This window comes from Lissotriton helveticus, chromosome 3_1 (assembly GCF_964261635.1).
Source record: "Lissotriton helveticus chromosome 3_1, aLisHel1.1, whole genome shotgun sequence".
Taxonomy (NCBI): Eukaryota; Metazoa; Chordata; class Amphibia; order Caudata; family Salamandridae; genus Lissotriton; species Lissotriton helveticus.
Genome location: NC_136061.1, coordinates 222,621,320 through 222,636,290, shown reverse-complemented (window position 1 = coordinate 222,636,290; position 14,971 = coordinate 222,621,320). Strand labels below are relative to the sequence as shown.

The window sequence follows — 14,971 nt, the reverse complement described above, 5'->3', positions numbered from 1 at the left end:
TCCTGAAGGAGAGGTGGTTTTGGGTAAGACGGAGGTGGATGGGGAGGGAATTCCAGGTCTTGGCTGCCTGGTAGGAGAAGGATCTTCCTCCCATGGTGGCTCTTCGAATGCGTGGAACGGCGGCGAGGGCGTGGCTGGTCGATCGTAGTTGGAGTGTAGAAGGTCAGGCGGCTGTTGAGGTACCTAGGGCCTAGGTCGTGGAGGGCTTTGTGTGCGTGGGTGAGGAGGCGGAACGTGATTCTTTTGCCGAAGGGGAGCCAGTGTAGGTCTTTCAGGTGTCCGGAGATGTGGTTGTGATGGGGGATGTCCAGGATGAGTCGTGCGGAGGCATTCTGGATGCGTTGGAGTCTTTTCTGCAGTTTGGCTGTGGTTCCGGTGTAGAGGGTGTTTCCGTAATCCAGTCTGCTGGTGACAAGTGCCTGGGTGACCGTCTTCCTGGTTTCGGTGGGGATCCATCGGAAGATCTTACGGCGCATGCGTAGGATATTGAAACACGATGACGAGACGGCGTTGACTTGTCTGGTCATCGATAGGGAGGAGTCCAGGATGAAGCCCAGGTTGCGAGCGTGGTCTGTTGGTTTGGGTGTGCTGCCGGGGGCCACCAGGAGTCGTCCCAGGCGGACGGTGATGATCCAAGGATGAGGACTTCCGTCTTGTCTGAGTTCAGTTTTAAGCGGCTGTTCTTCATCCACTCGGCTACTTCTTTCATCCCTTCGTGTAGGTTGGTTCTGGCGGTGTCGGGGTCGTTGGTGAGGAAGAGGATCCGCTGGGTGTCATCAGCGTAGGAGATGATGTTGAGGCTGTGATGGCGTGCGATGGCTGCGAGGGGTCTCATGTACACGTTGAAGAGGGTGGGGCTGAGTGATGATCCTTGTGGTACGCCGCAGATGACTTCGGTGGCCTCGGATCTGAACGGGGGGAGGCGGACCCTCTGGGTTCTTCCGGCGAGGAACGAGATGATCCACTCCAGTGCCTTCTCTTGGATTCGGACGTTGCTGAGGCGTTGTACTAGGGTGCGGTGGCAGTCAGTATCGAATGCTGCTGAGAGGTCCAGGAGGATGAGGGCCGCTGTTTCCCCGTTGTCGAGCAGGGTTCGGATGTCGTCCGTGGCTGCGATGAGGGCGGTTTCGGTGCTGTGGTTGGCTCGGAAGCCGGACTGCGAGTGGTCAAGGGATCCATTCGTCTCGAGGAAGGCGGCAAGCTGTCTGTTGACGGTCTTCTCGATGACTTTGGCTGGAAAGGGGAGGAGCGAGATGGGGCGGTAATTCTTGAGGTCCGTTGGGTCTGCCGATGGTTTCTTCAGGAGGGCGCTGAGCTCGGCATGCTTCCAGCTCTCCGGGAAGGTGGCGGTGTTGAAGGAGCAGTTGATGATGTCCCGGAGTTGGGGGGGCGATGATGGAGTCGGCCTTGTTGAAGACGTGGTGGGGGCATGGGTCGGTTGGCGATCCGGAGTGGATGGTGTTCATCGTGTGGATGGTGTCTTCTGTGCTGACTGGGGTCCAGGCCCGGAGGGTGGTGGTGGGGGGCGTTGGTGGTATGGTTGGGTGCGTGCACTGTTCGACGAAGCTGTTGTGCATGTCTGCGATCTTGCTGTGGAAGAACGAGGCGAGTGAGTTTCAGAGGTCTTGTGAGGGAGTGATGTCGTTGTTTCCGGCACTGGGGTTGGAGAGCTCTTTGACGATGCTGAAGAGCTCCTTGCTGTTGTGTGCGTTGTTGTCTAGTCGTTCCTTGAATGCTGACTTCTTGGTGGTGTGGATCAGCTGGTGGTGTTTGCGGGTGGCGTGCTTGAGGGCGGTCATGTTGTCTGCGGTTGGGTTCTTTCGCCAGGCTTTCTCGAGGGTGCGGCAGTTCTTCTTGGAGTTCTTGAGTTCGTCGTTGAACCATGGGGCTTTCTTGCTTCCGGTCCTGCTGGGATGGGTTTTCAGGGGTGCGAGGTCGTCGGCGCAGTTGGTGATCTACTGTGCGAGGTTGAGGGCTGCTTGGTTGGGGTCCGTTGATTTGGTGTGAGGGTTCTGGTTTAGTGATGTGGTAAGCTGGTCGGTGGTGATCTCGTTCCAGTTCCTGCGGGGAACCCGTTGTAGGAGGTGGTGAGTCGTGGTCTTTCTAAAGCTGAAGTGGACGCAGCTGTGGTCTGTCCAGTGGAGTCCGGTGGAGTGGCTGAAGGAGATGTGCTTGCTGGAGGAGAAGATTGGGTCAAGCGTGTGTCCGGCGTAGTGGGTGGGGGTGTTCACCAGTTGCTTGAGTCCGAGGTTGGCGAGGTTGTCCAGCAGGTTGGTGGTGTTGTTGTCGTTGTTGTTCTGCAGGTGGAAGTTGAGGTCCCCTAGGAGGATGTAGTCAGCGGAGGGGAGGGCGTGTGGGCTGATGAAGTCTGCGATGTCTTCGCTGAATTGTGTGCGGGGTCCTGGGGGTCTGTAGACGAGGGTGCCTCTGAGTGTGGTTTTGGGGTCTGTGTGTATCTGGAAGTGAAGGTGTTCGGCTGTTGTGAGGGTGTCGTCGGAGTTGGTCTTGATGCGGATGGTTTTCTTGTGGACGATGGCGATGCCTCCTCCAGTCTGGTTGACGCGGTCCCTCCGGATGATCTTGTAGCCGTCCGGGATGGCTATGGCGATGTCGGGTGCTGAGGAGGCGGTCATCCAGGTCTCCGTGAGGAAGGCGATGTCCGGAGAAGTGGTGTCGAGCAGGTTCCATAGTTCCACGGCGTGCCTGTGGACGGAGCGGGTGTTGAGCAGGATGCACTTCAGGTGGTTGCTGTTGGCGCTCGGCTTGACGGGTGCGGGTGAGTTGCAGGTCCGGATGCAGGAGAACTTGCAGGATTGGCAGGTGAAGGGTCCGTGGGTGCGTCCTGGAGTGGCTCGGTGGCAGCCGGGGAGGCGGCCGGTGTTGAGTGCCCTGAGGGTGGCTGCGTCGTACGTCCGGCGGGTGGGATGGCATCGGCAGGGGCCAGGGGGTCTGGCGCGGTCCAGGCGAGGACGGGCGTAGACGGGCTTGCCTTTGGCGCGCCTTCGGCGCACCATTGGCGCGTACGCGTGGGCTCCGCCATAAATGGCATCGTGGGAGGGGCGGAGCGAGGGAGGAGCAGCTGGGAGGCGGGAGCAGGGTGGCGAGTGGGGAGGGGAGGGGAGCGGAGCGCTGATGCTGGAGGGAACGGGGGTGGGGCCGCGGGGGAGCAGCGGCAGGGAGCGGGGTGAAGGGCAACAAGATGGCGAGGACACAAAAACAATTACTGGCACAGAAACGGGCAAAACAAGATCAGGGCACAACCGGGCGGACACAATGCGGGGAGAAAAACAAATTACTGGCACAAAACGAAAAACGACAGCAGGGCAGATACTATACTGTAGGCAGGCGAGATCAGGGCACAGCAGAGGCACAACGGGCAGCGGCGGAGACCGGGCACGCCAGGGATGGGCCACACGGCGGGTGGAGCGACCGGCTCTGACCAGGTCAGGTCAGGGCACAGCTCCCCGCCTCGAGCACCCAGCCCTATGAGTCCAGTGGGAGGGAGGAGCAGCTGGGAGGTGGGAGCAGGGTGGCGAGTGGGGAGGGGAGCGGAGCGCTGATGCTGGAGGGAACGGGGGTGGGGCTGCGGGGGAGCAGCGGCAGGGAGCGGAGTTGGAGGGCAACAAGATGGCGAGGACACAATAACAATTACTGGCACAGAAACAGAAACTGGCAAAACGAGATCAGGGCACAACCGGGCGGACACAATGCAGGGAGAAAACAGATTACTGGCACAAAACGAAAAACGACTACAGGGCAGATACTATACTGTAGGCAGGCGAGATCAGGGCACAGCAGAGGCACAACGGGCCGCGGCGGAGACCGGGCACGCCAGGGATGGGCCACGCAGCGGGTAGAGCGACCGGCTCTGACCAGGTCAGGTCAGGTTCTATGCATGTATCACTTTACAACACCATGAGTACTGCCCGTGTGATTACAGAACCAATAAGGCACTCCCTAGGACCACCAAGGCTTCAGGGACTGGCGAGGCCCACCCTGCATATTTAAGTAAAGCCCCGGAGGATGGCAATCCCCAGGCATCAGTTGGCCTCGAAGCCCACTGAACAATTAGTAAACAATACCCGGGGAGGTAGCGATCCCCTAGGCTGCGAAACGTCTCTGTGCCCTCCTGCGCCTAATTTACATGTGAGATTAAGGTCCTCAGTCCTGCAGAGACCCCGCGATATAATAATAGGATTTGCCACAGAACATTACCCACCAGGGGGCTCATTTAAATGAACAGGTAAGACCCTGCTTCATTTTTTTTTTCTCCATCTTTACCATCCGGATCCGCTCTATTAAACCGATACGAGGTTTTCCTCCTCTTGCTTCGAGACAAACAAGGATTTGTTTTCACAGGGTGGAAGCCATGCACCCGCCCTCTAATAGGAAACATAAATGTCCCGCAGATGCACACCTCAGGACCTTGTATGCGATGTGCCTGGGAGGTGGCGCTCCCTAGGACCATGATGCATTGGTTGCTGCATAACTACAGAATAAGTATAAACTCATAGTAACACTACTTGCACACGTGTAGTAGAGCAACCAGAGTGTACTGAAAAGGTAGAAGAAGCGCAAAATCTCATTACAAATCTGAATTTGCGATTCGCAATTTGGTTTGCAAAATAATTAATCGCTATTTTAGTGATTATCTACGTGTGGCCAGTGAATTCTTTTCATTCATTCAGTAAGGCCACTTTGCATTTACAAATGGCTGGATTTCGCGATTCGCACAGTTTGCGAATGCAAAATAGTTTAATACATGCGCCCCTTAATAAGTACTTTGGTGAAGTACCTCAAAGTTACATTTTAATATCAATTGTTGTATGATTGGCATAACATATCTATTCAGGGCTCGGCTCGTGCACAGACTCTTAGATCTGAGCCAGACCCTTGGCTCGGCTCTACCTAATAATTTATTGGCTCACCCACCTCTAGTGGTGATAGGGAGCCAATCATTGAGTGTGTGTATTGGTTTAAGGAAGGGAGTGATAAAGTAAAAGTGCTTGTGAGTAAAAGGACATGGAGAAGTGGAATATGATCAAGAGAAGACACAGTGTATGGTAGGTTAAGTGTGTGAGTTAAGCAAGCACGTAGGGTTTGCAAGGGAAAGTAATGTGTATTTGGTAGGAGCATTTCATTGAGAGGTGGGGGTGTGAGAATGGAAGGAGGAGCATGTAGGTTAGTAAATAGGATCTTTAAGAAAAGGGTGTAAGAAGAAGTTGGAACTAAATATGTGAAAGGAAGATGTGATAAATGAATAAGGTGCAATAGTGAGATGACTGTGAAGGAGAGTAGTGTATGTTTGATGTACCTAAGTAAAGTGAGGAAGACCAAGTAGTACAAAGGATGGACAGAAATTGGTGTCTGTGTGTGGTGTGTAAGAGAGAAAGAGGATCTTGGGGTGAGAAGGGAAGTGTGAGGATCATGTGTTTAAGAAGAGAGTTCATTTAAGAAGAGAGTTCAAGAGACACAAGTATAGAGGACCACCCTCTTCAGCCATTGGCATTTTTGGGTGAGCCACTTCTGCCATTATGTCCATGGCTGTCCTTCACATTTTTGACCAGCCTATTTCATTTTGCTGTTATAGACATGGGGTAAATAATGCCCTCTCATCTTGTAAAGGCTTAGAGAGATGGCATACATAGCAGAAAACCTGCCGAAAGTTCCTCTCCATACATGTTTTGACCCATGTTCCTGCTATTCCTCTTCTCTGATAATTGTTACTTCTCCTGTAGTTGGAACACATCTGTCCAAACATGGCGACCGCTGCGAGAGCAACTATATTGACTGATTAACCAGCTCTGTGGCAAGTGGTACAGCTACACAGGCCGCGGTGCGATTCTGATATTAGAACATCTCAGTATGCCTCTGCTGCACCAGCAGCTTCAAAGTTCTGCATTTTCTTGCCATACAGATTTTCTTAGTGGTGGGGCGGTGCACCTTGTGCAACACAAATTTTCTTAATGAGGAGGTGGTGCTGCACTTAGTGTATACCATCCCGCCGTTGCTGCTTGTGTCCGGTCATTTCACTTTTACGTGCCTGAGCGGAGTCAAGGATGTGAAGGCACATTTAGACCTTCTCTGCGTATCAGAGCACTAACTTTGGCACACTGTGGCCATTACAGGTCCACCACCTGGCAGGCAGCAACAAGCTCCCATGTCTTCAGGGCGTTCTGTGAAATTGCATCTTCCTACATAGCTCATAATGAGGGTTCCCTGTGCTGCAAGTCGCACTTGTGGCTCTTTATCACATCTCATGCTGCCCTGATGCCTCTCTCAAACTGATAAGCCTGTTCTTGTCCCTCTCTTTCTCTCTCCGGCTCTTTCTCGCTCACTCCCTAGTTTCTCTATTGCTTAGTAACACATTATTTAAGATAAGTGGCACTTGACAAAGTTTCTAAATTATTCTTTAAGCTTCAGTTGGGTTATAGATGCTGAACCTCTCCATGAATTTGCTCCTCTGCTCTCAGCCTGGCTTTGCTTCTGCCTACTGGAAAGTATTCCGAAGCCACAGACATTGTAGGGTCAAGTGAGAACAGTATGTGGCGACCAAGCTCGAAATATTTGATGCCAGATTCATGGCAATTTAAATTCCAAACTTGTTCACAAAGACAACAACTCTGCCAGTAATATTGTAACTATTTACAACAAGGGGTGGTGATGGACAGAGTCTCTGAATTAAGAAGAGTACTCTCACCCAGTCAAGAGATCAGGGCTAGATCCAACACCGTTTTTTAGCTCATTGCACCATCCCAGTTTCAGAACCTGGCTGTATGCAAATTAGTCTGTCCCTGGCCCAGTGCATCATGGGAACAGGGCAAACCAGACTACAAAAGCCAATTCTTACACTGGGAAGGAAACAAGCTTCCGGGGACCGGTTTCTGGCATTTCAGCCGTCTTCGGCCCGGCTTGCTTGAATCCTGATGGTGCAATGAGCAAGGGACTCACATCTGAGTATACCCTTCCACGCTTAGGGTGGACAAAATTATTTACAACAAGGGGTGGTGATGGACAGAGTCTCTGAATTAAGCAGAGTACTCTCACCCAGTCAAGAGATCAGGGCTAGATCCAACACCGTTTTTTAGCTCATTGCACCATCCCAGTTTCAGAACCTGGCTGTATGCAAATTAGTCTGTCCCTGGCCCAGTGCATCATGGGAACAGGGCAGACCAGACTACAAATGCCAATTCTTACACTGGGAAGGAAACAAGCTTCCGGGGACCGGTTTCTGGCATTTCAGCCGTCTTCGGCCCGGCTTGCTTGAATCCTGATGGTGCAATGAGCAAGGGACTCATGTCTGAGTAAACCCTTCCACGCTTAGGGTGGACAAAATTATTTGCAACAAGGGGTGGTGAGGGACAGAGTCTCTGAATTAATGTAAATAATTGAAATGCCAGAAACCGGTCCCCGGAAGCTTGTTTCCTTCCCAGTGTAAGAATTGGCTTTTGTAGTCTGGTCTGCCCTGTTCCCATGATGCACTGGGCCAGGGACAGACTAATTTGCATACAGCCAGGTTCTGAAACTGGGATGGTGCAATGAACTAAAAAACGGTGTTGGATCTAGCCCTGATCTCTTGACTGGGTGAGAGTATTCTGCTTAATTCAGAGACTCTGTCCCTCACCACCCCTTGTTGCAAATAATTTTGTCCACCCTAAGCGTGGAAGGGTATACTCAGACATGAGTCCCTTGCTCATTGCACCATCAGGATTCAAGCAAGCCGGGCCGAAGACGGCTGTAATGCCAGAAACCGGTCCCCGGAAGCTTGTTTCCTTCCCAGTGTAAGAATTGGCTTTTGTAGTTTGGTTTGCCCTGTTCCCATCATGCACTGGGACAGGAACAGACTAATTTGCATACAGCCAGGTTCTGAAACTGGGATGGTGCAGTGAACTAAAAAACGGTGTTGGATCTAGCCCTGATCTCTTGACTGGGTGAGAGTATTCTGCTTAATTCAGAGACTCTGTCCCTCACCACCCCTTGTTGCAAATAATTTTGTCCACCCTAAGCGTGGAAGGGTATACTCAGACATGAGTCCCTTGCTCATTGCACCATCAGGATTCAAGCAAGCCGGGCCGAAGACGGCTGTAATGCCAGAAACCGGTCCCCGGAAGCTTGTTTCCTTCCCAGTGTAAGAATTGGCTTTTGTAGTTTGGTTTGCACTGTTCCCATCATGCACTGGGACAGGAACAGACTAATTTGCATACAGCCAGGTTCTGAAACTGGGATGGTGCAATGAACTAAAAAACGGTGTTGGATCTAGCCCTGATCTCTTGACTGGGTGAGAGTATTCTGCTTAATTCAGAGACTCTGTCCCTCACCACCCCTTGTTGCAAATAATTTTGTCCACCCTAAGCGTGGAAGGGTATACTCAGACATGAGTCCCTTGCTCATTGCACCATCAGGATTCAAGCAAGCCGGGCCGAAGACGGCTGTAATGCCAGAAACCGGTCCCCGGAAGCTTGTTTCCTTCCCAGTGTAAGAATTGGCTTTTGTAGTTTGGTTTGCCCTGTTCCCATCATGCACTGGGACAGGAACAGACTAATTTGCATACAGCCAGGTTCTGAAACTGGGATGGTGCAATGAACTAAAAAACGGTGTTGGATCTAGCCCTGATCTCTTGACTGGGTGAGAGTATTCTGCTTAATTCAGAGACTCTGTCCCTCACCACCCCTTGTTGCAAATAATTTTGTCCACCCTAAGCGTGGAAGGGTATACTCCGACATGAGTCCCTTGCTTATTGCACCATCAGGATTCAAGCAAGCCGGGCCGAAGACGGCTGTAATGCCAGAAACCGGTCCCCGGAAGCTTGTTTCCTTCCCAGTGTAAGAATTGGCTTTTGTAGTTTGGTTTGCCCTGTTCCCATCATGCACTGGGACAGGAACAGACTAATTTGCATACAGCCAGGTTCTGAAACTGGGATGGTGCAATGAACTAAAAAACGGTGTTGGATCTAGCCCTGATCTCTTGACTGGGTGAGAGTATTCTGCTTAATTCAGAGACTCTGTCCCTCACCACCCCTTGTTGCAAGTAATATTGTAACAACATACAATATAAGGTTAAATAAAGTTGGTAATGTTAAGCTAATATTGACGTTTATGATTGACATAGAGGCATAAACGACATGATTCTGCATAAATTGTCCGAGCAAGCAGTGCTTGGCTGTATCATTTATGTTTACGAATCGTGACCCCACTCCCAATTTTAAGTTTAATGTATCATAATTAACGAATGACCTGAGGATACCAAAAAAGAACATCAGTGCATCCCCGCCATTCTCAGACCATTTGTCACCCAAATGTCTCAGTATCTCACTGTGAGCTATGATGCATAGGGCAACTAAACGATTTCCTCTTAGTTTGTGATCCCTGATGTTATTTTCACTGACAATTCATTTTTCATAAGTCAAAGCAGTGGCTATTAACCTGTGGTCAGTGACCCCCAGGGGTTTGCAACTGTTTAGAAAAGGAAACCATATTACCGAGTTAATAAAGTGTATGTAAAAAAAGAAACCAACAATAAAATGTAACATTTTAAAACTTTCTGTAAATGGGAAGATATGTATTGCAAAGCATAGGTGCAGAAAGCTGAGCAAGAGTGCAGGCTAAAATATGACTCCAAAGCTGGGAAGCTTTACAACTCAAAGATGGAAAATTACTGAGTGCAGATCCATAATGCAGGATCGGAAATGCCTCCAACACCTTGTAAGAACTGTTTAGGATATAAATTTACTTACCAATCCAACTGCTTCGCAAACAGTAAATATATTGTCTAAGCAACTCTGTCAGAAATGTGCACTATATTTTAATGCAAATGTGGCATAGTTAGAGACAGAGGCGCAACTAGAGTCAAATTTCGGGGGGGGCTAAGAAAAAATTTCGGCGGGGCTGAATCTTTAGGCACTCGGCAGAGTCGAGCTGCAGGGGCTCTTAGAAGGGGTGAAACAACAACAAAGCCCCATTAACATGCACAAGGTCTTTTAAAGACTTGTGAAGTGCTCGGGTGCGGCTGTGAGCAGGCCCCGGGAAGTGTCTCATCCCGGGCTACCACACACGACGGGGGGCTGAAGCCCTTTGAGGCCAATGGGTGTTGCCCGCCTGCCTGGGCCCATGCCATAGTGCAGTGGTTCCCAAACTTTTCCAACCTACGGCTCCCTTTACCTATTGACTGTTGGCCGCGGCTCCCCATTATGGTACCTTTTGTGGCGGGTGGTGAATGTAAGCCCATTCTCTGGAGTACTTTCATGTTTTTCCCTAAAAATAATTGGGATCAAGCTGAAGGTATTCTAAAACATAGATGTAATCATATCCTGGCCACTGCAGAGCCCCATGCTGTATCAACAACTGATTGGACTAATTGGAGAGAAATAGTGTTCTCAGAGAAGTGAACTGTAAATGCACGTCAGTGTCCATGCCTGAAACACATTGGCGTGTGCACTGCAGACTGTTTGACACACTGTGAGCTTCATCAGACAAAACCCCAACAAGGTTTATTCACCTCAAATCAGAGCATGCCATGTTTCTTAGCCATTTACAAATTCTGAAAAAGACAGCAGGTGAGGAATTCACAAATGAATTACCAACACGTTGTGAGAAACAAAATATGCCATAGCTGCGGAACTAAATATTCACTTTTGCAAACAAATATATATTGGATGATACTATTAATAGTGATCACTGTTCTCTGCTGTTTATTCCAATTTCCTTTTCAATATAATGTGTAAAACGTGGACAATGGAATAAAAGAATTAAAACGAACATGATCTAGACACATTCAAGCACAATCAAGGTTTGGAGTAAGTCTGCAGCAATTTTTGGCAAACAGAAAAGGCAAACAAAAAACATTTGAGCACTGGCAATGCACGTGGTTTTCCTGCAATTTCAATATTATCTCATTTGATTTGATGATCACAGGTGATTCTGTTTGCTAGGCTCCTGGGTTCTCTATTCAGGAAAGAGAATAAGAAAGGCACAATAGGGAGCTAAAGCGAAGGCGTGATAACAAATTGTTTACTTACAATAATATGTCAGACTGTAAAGGCATATACCTGAAACTTATTTTCTAAAGTGAATAAGCAGATTTTTTCACCTAGAAATAAATAAATACTAAAGCAGCCTTGGAATTTGGACACATGGATGTTAACCCTGGTTTCTATCAGGTCAAAAATCATGCAATTGTGGACAAACTTCTGTGTTTGTATGCTCCCTAAATTGTAAATATTTTTGATAAAAAAAGCAGTGTAAAAACAAATATTATATTGTGTTGTTCGCTACTGACCCGTTAACCCAAAAGGCTACTACTGGCATTTGCACTTGTGACCTGCAGGTCTGTTGCTCGCATATGATTACAGCAGACTCTCAACCCTCTGAATGATCTTACTGAGACTGGAGCATGTTTTATGTATACTGTAAGTCGCACTGTTTCAAATCCCTTGCTCCCCACCCTCACCCCCACCCCCACCCTTTTCCAAATAAGTGTATAAATAATACATGTCCCTTCTTGCAAAGAGATACTTTCTCTTACCGCGTATCTCTGGCTAAGGCCTCAGCAGCAGCTTTAAAATTTTGAAAGACCCCAGGAGAGTCTGGGCTGAGCTATACTGCAATTCCGGGCAAAAATCCTCTAGATTAGGACAGAAAAAAGGAGACAAACAGCACCGGACAACATGAAAGCAAAGACATTGAAACATCCTCGCCTCCCTTCTGATCTGATAGTAGACGCCTTGAAAGTAAGGTTACACTGCCCTCTCATTGCCCAGGGCAACCACTGCAGGCCTGACCACACGGAGCAGTGTTCAATTTAGATGCACGTAAGTGAAAAACATACTATTTATTTGTGATTCCCAAACTGTGCGAGAATCTGTCCGTGGCGCCCTTGGCTAGTTTTCATGGCGCACCAGGGCGCCGGGGCCCACAGATTGGGAACCACAGCCATAGTGTCACAAGACTTATGTCTCTCCATCTCAGGCAGACAACTTGGACATCTGCCTGAATGCATGTATCACCAGTGGCAGACTCCCTCGGCACAGATCTACCCTGGTTCTTGGACATCTGTCTCTCAGATGTCAGACTCCTTGAGCCCCTATCTCACTAGTGTGACAAATTCCTTTGGCCTAGGTCTACCCTCGTTCTTGGACATCGGTCTTTCAGACGTCAGACCCCTTGTACCTCTATCTTACTAGTGTGACAGACTCCCTTGACCCAGGCCTATCATGATGCCTCAGCAATACCACAGAAGCCATCCTGGAGAACTCGTCATGCATGAACATCAGCAATGTCCCAATGAGGTCTGCATCAGATATGTTTAAAACAATAACTTGAGACATTTCTAGTTATACAGACAATTAAGTACTTACACAATCACTGACACATTATTTATTTTTAAAACATATCTGAAGTACGGGTCATTGGAAGATGGTTAATGATAATATAATGAAATCGCGGGCATCTGTCTGTCAGGTGTCAGAAGCATTGAAACAGTGTCTCACTAATGTCAGTCTCCCTGGCCCCAGTCTCTTGGACATTTGTCTCCGAGGCCACAGACCCCCGAACCCATGCCCCACTAGTCTCAGGTCCTCTGCCCTGCCTCTACCAGGCCACATTTAATGGGTCCCCGGGCTCAGGTTTCTGCAGTGTAAGACCCCTCACCTCCCCATCGCTCTTCAATGTCAGCCACATGGACCCCTGCCTCTTATTTCTTTTTCTGCTACTGACTTTCATCCCTCGGCCACTGGAGCGCCGTGGGTGAGATGGCGAGCCGGCTGTGAGGAGGTGCCCGGAGGATGCCCGAGGGATCAGGTGAGGGCCGCGCTCGTCGCTGTTGTGTTTGTCTGTAGCTGCTGCTGCATCCATCGGTGTCCGCGGCATGGACCACCCCCGCCACCACCGGTCTGTCAGTGTGGTTCCCGACAAATCACAGTACGCTCTCCGCTATTCTCAATTGCCTCAGCCCCCCCTCTCTCCAAGTGCATCAGCACCCCACCAAACGGTGTCTCTGCCCCCCTCTCCAAGTGCATCAGCACCCCACCAAACGGTGTCTCTGCCCCCCTTTCCAAGTGCATCAGCGCCCCCCACCAAATGGTGTCTTGCCCCCCCCCCAAGTGCCCCAAACCCCTCACCAACCGGTATCTCTCTCCTCCCTCTCTCAAAGTGGCCAAGCCCCTTACCCCTTAGAGTTGAACTCTCAGGACTATGTGCCTTCAATCTCCCATTGTCTTATGTCTCTCCCCTTTGCATGCTCTCTATCTCTCGAGTCCTTTGTGCCCGCATTCTCCCTGTCGATAACACTCTCGGGTACTCTGCTCCTTCATTCTCCCTGTGCCTCTGTCTCTCATTCTCTCGAGTTCCCGGCAGTGGAGTAACGAAACATGAGGGGGTCCCCCTGCAAAGTACATGGAGGGGGCCCCCCTACGGACTCACTCGGGATCTTTCAGGCCAGGTCACTGACCTGAAGGGGACCCTTGGAGCTCTAGGGCTCTCTGCATTGCAGGGGCAGCAGGGGCATTGTTATGCCACTGCCACAAGGCTCTCACAAATATGCCCCCTGTCTTTACAAACCAGTTCCGATATGGCAATGTCGGGGTCTGAATGTTCCTCTTAACCTGCAACCTTTCCTCCTTGGTGGAGGAACGTTCTATTCTGGCCCCCAGAAAGGACATCTCCTGGTCCTGGGAGACCTCAGCGTATGGTTGAAGACTTCTGATGGTCCTGGGAGTCTATGGATTGAGTCTCCTGATGGTGTCCTGGTATATATTTGGAGTCTCCTGATGGTCCTGGGAGACCTCAGGCTCCATCCATCTGGAGTCTCCTGATGGTCCTGGGAGAACTCAGGTTATGGTTGGAGTCTCTTGATGTTCCTGGGAGACCTCAGGTTATGGCTGGAGTATCCTGATGGTGCAGCTCTTACATGTTCACATGATGTGGACTCTGTGAATTTGCATTTATTGAACACATCATTCATTCTGCTGCTCTCTTACTAGGCCTTCATCTTTGTCTCTCGTCACTTATTTGTTGGCAGAGACCCTTTCCCAAGTGCTTTTTAGATTGCATTTCTCCAGCTCTGAACCTCTCGAAAGAGTCAATTAATTTATTAGAGAGATTGCAATCTCCCAATATTTGTTCAGGTGCTCTCTAAAAGTCTCAACAACTTTGCAACGGTCTGGCACTTTCTTTTTAAGATTAAACAAATATGTGAAAACATTCTGACTGAAATAATGCCTACACCCAACAATCTTTCTTTAAGATCGTACCACCTGTACCTCCTTTGCACCTGTTGCTGCAACCAACCTTGATACTGCACCTCCTGTGCACATGTTGATGCAACCAACCTTGCTGCCACCCTTGCAGGCTGCGCCCACAAGACCCCAGTCAGATTCTGCCCGGAGAAGCTAAAGGAGCTCTGTTTCTGCTTCTCATGATCCCCTTGTTGGAATTGTTGAGTCCTCCTTTAGGACAAGGCACCTTTCTCACTGCCTGGAAAAATGCCGCAGTGAAACCCCTCCTGAAAAAGGTTTGCTGCACCCTCTGGATATTATTAACTTCAGTCCAATCTCTCTCTCACCATTCTGGGTCAGTTAATTGAAATACTACTTTTCCAAGATCTTCAAACATTCGCAGGAGATAGCAATATTTATACCTTTCTCGACTGGATTTGCAGTTTTGCTGGAAATACTTGAGAGTTCCTGGAAAGCTCCACAGCCCCCTGCAAAGGAGTTAGATCTATCACTGGAGGCAGACGGCGGCACCCAAATGTCAGCCCTGCGGACAGTGTGAAGCCCTTGGCTGGATAACTGTCTCCTGTGTGGAACAAGCTGCGCCTGTCTGCTCCTGTCAGATCCTGACTGCACCTGTCTACCCCTGCCTCCTCCTGCCTGTCCCTGCCTGTCCCTGCCTCCTCCTGTCAGATCCTGACTGCTCTTCTTTGCTCCTGCCTGACCTGCCTGCTCCTGTCAGACCCTGCCTACCCCGCCTGCTCC

The 14,971-nt window shown here is 49.9% G+C and overlaps 1 protein-coding gene across 2 annotated transcripts in view; it reads right to left on the bottom strand.

Moving 5' to 3' along the window:
- Positions 1-14,971, bottom strand: part of DTX2 (deltex E3 ubiquitin ligase 2) — a 755,107-nt gene that overhangs the window by 724,238 nt on the left and 15,898 nt on the right. The window lies entirely within an intron of this gene.